Source organism: Rhipicephalus microplus, chromosome 3 (genome assembly GCF_043290135.1).
Source record: "Rhipicephalus microplus isolate Deutch F79 chromosome 3, USDA_Rmic, whole genome shotgun sequence".
NCBI lineage: Eukaryota > Metazoa > Arthropoda > Arachnida > Ixodida > Ixodidae > Rhipicephalus > Rhipicephalus microplus.
This window is the reverse complement of record NC_134702.1, coordinates 213,507,838-213,510,708: the sequence shown is the minus strand read 5'-3', so window position 1 is coordinate 213,510,708 and position 2,871 is coordinate 213,507,838. Positions and strand designations below refer to the sequence as shown.

Here is a 2,871-nt window from a genome sequence, read left to right as displayed (position 1 = left end):
CGCAGAAACAGCTCAAGCGACAGGGGAGATGGCGCCCGCAGAAAAGAGAAAATACACAGGTGCCGAAATCAAGGAGAAGATGCTGAATGAGCAGCGGCTCTTGATGGAACAATTTGAAGCCGCCCATAAAGAGGAGATGGAAATTCGAACAAAAGCATTAAAGCTGCAGGAGAAACTTGTGGATGCAATGGTTGATTTTTGTAATAAAAAGTGATGCGATTTCCTGTACTCATTCCGGCGATTCTTGTGATTGTTGCGTTTTAGTTCACTTGACTGTAGTAGTCTACAAGCGCGGCCCTTATTTCTGCTGCGTTTCCAACTTGGGCTTCTGTTGTGCATGACGGCTGCGGGAAGTAAACGTCTGACTGCTGCACCTCATTTAACCACTGCGGGTGGACATTGTCATTAAAGTGCTCACAAATGTTGCTTAGCACGCAGCATGCCCGTATTACTAAGCGAGCATTGCCTACATGGCACTCCATCCTTTTTGCAGTGAAGCGGAACCTGGCCTTAAGCCTTCCAATTGCATTCTCAACAATTTACCTGGCTGAACTTAAATGATAGTTGAACTACTTTTTTTCACTTTCACCAATCTTCCCGCGGTGTCCAAACGGCTTCATCAGGCTGGGTGCCAATGAAAATGCTTGGTCACACAGAATTAGTGGTGGTACTACTGTCCCGGCTATGGTGGCAAGTGGAGCTTTAAAAAGGGAACCCTTAATAGCATTGCAGATTTGCGAATACCCAAACACGTGCGAGTCATGGCAGCGTCCAGGTGCTCCAACGTTGATATACCTGAAGCGGTATCTGTGATCCACAAGTGCCAGCAAGATGATACTATACCTGCAAAAAACAAAGAGCGTGGCACGTAAGGTGAATGCAGCGAAGTGCAATGGACACCAAATGTGTGTGCGTGTGTTTTTGTAGTTGTTACAGTGGTGCAGCTACCTTAAAGTACTATCACAAAAGCATGTATATTTGTGTACAGCTAAGAATCTGCTGCTTTCTGTGGTCATTCATGGAGCCAGGGATGTTTTTTTTTCTTGCAGCCATGTCATATATATTCAATATAGTAGGTAATAGACATTAAGTTTTCTGCGGATCAGCTGCTGCTTTCTGCGGCCGTTATGAGCATGTCAGAATTATTATTGCAAATGCAATCTGGCATCTTCATGCTGTTGCATTAAAATGCTTACGTGGAAACTGCGTTGCTTGGCTTGCTCTAGTGCCTGTAAATAATGCGAGATGGTAGAAACCAAATTGTGCGTTTACGAAAGCACTTGGCATCGCTTTTTTTTATTTATTGCGATGTGGACTTGCCCTTGTGGCAGAGCTAGGAGTGAACTATATAGCGTAACGAAAAAGTTGAATAGTGCTGTTTTCTATGCACAATAAAATACGGTATAAATCATGCTTTTTTTACATTAAGTAGTTGTATTATGCCACTTACCAGCCTTTGTAGTTGTAGTAGTCTGTATCATGCTCCTTAGGTGGCGAGATCGGAAAGTGGCATCCATCCAAGGCTCCGACGCCTTGGCGGAAACCGGTGACGGCCTCGAATTCCTGAATGTGCCTCGCCATTTCCTCTGCGGTCACCATTTTGATCCACTCGTGTTCCAGTACAGCGACAACAGCCTCGCAAAACTGCCTGTATAAGGTATTTACTGTCGAGCGTCCAACGCCGAAGAGGTTGGCCACAGTCCTATCTTCGGCTGACGAGCACAGCTTGTATAGGGCAATGCCGACTCGCTTCTCAGGAGTGATGGCTTCACGCATGCTGGTGGACTGTCTTTCGAGCTCACTGCGCAAGCTCTCCACAATGAAACGAAAGGTGGACGGGTAGACTCGAAAAGATTGCTTGAAGTTCTGCTCACCGAGGTGAGGTACAGTTCCCTTGATACCGCCTCTCATTTCGTCTGAAGGCCCAGATCGATCGATCGCAGGCCTTTTCCGACAGCTCCAGTACGCACAGCAAGGAATTGCTGAACAGCAGTTGCTGCTTTATCCTCTCCTTGGCGGCTTTTGCAGCGCCTGCCTCGTTTTCCAGAGCGAGAAGGCAGGCCATGAGGCTTGCGATCCTCGCTTTTTCTCCCGTATGGTCGCCCATAACGTGTCGAGAGCAGTCAAGAGCAGCAAAAAACAAATACGGCAAATCAAAGCCCAGTGGTGCCAGACGGATTTGCGCACATCGCTAGTTATGGGAATGCTTCCTTATCTAGTGCAAAAAACTTTCACATTGGTGTTTTTTATCTCTTATTCTTAAATTTCTTTGAAGAAACGAGCAGTGCAACAAGTCTTTAATTTGTACATCGTGATACATCGTTTAATTTTCATTGCTTCTCTTTCTACTGCTTGCGCCACACTTTCGCTAGCGTCTTCGAACGAAAACACTAAAAGGAGATCGTTGCTGCCGTGTGTCTGCGCCGCAAACACCTCTTTGTTAAAAGTCAACTTCGTAAAACACCGCTTACTTAAAAGACTTTTTGTGCGCCCGTGTGACACAGGTATAAATGTACGTGTGCACAGTACTAATTGTTACATTTATTGCTTTCACTCGCAACTCTTAAATTTGTAGTTAATATCTCGCAAACATTTCCGTGTTTTGTAATGACATTTTTAACGTTTACATATTGTTCGAAATAGTTGAGACCACCTAGGTAATTTCTATGCGATAGGCATGATTTTACCTTGTCTTTCATGCAGAGGCAATTATGCATTTTTTCTCTTGTATTCACTCACAAAGAGGGGCGATGCATGCATTCCTTTTTCAGCATCATTGTGTATTATGTCATTTGTATGTGAACTGTGTTGCTTACATGTGTATGTCACGTAACATGCGTTTATTATTTATTGCATGCAGATTCCTACGAC

At 44.6% G+C, this 2,871-nt stretch overlaps 1 pseudogene; it reads right to left on the bottom strand.

The window, feature by feature from the left end:
- Positions 1-260: 260 nt before the first annotated feature.
- Positions 261-1,911, bottom strand: LOC142803132 (uncharacterized; annotated as a pseudogene).
- Between the last annotated feature and the right edge of the window lie 960 nt (positions 1,912-2,871).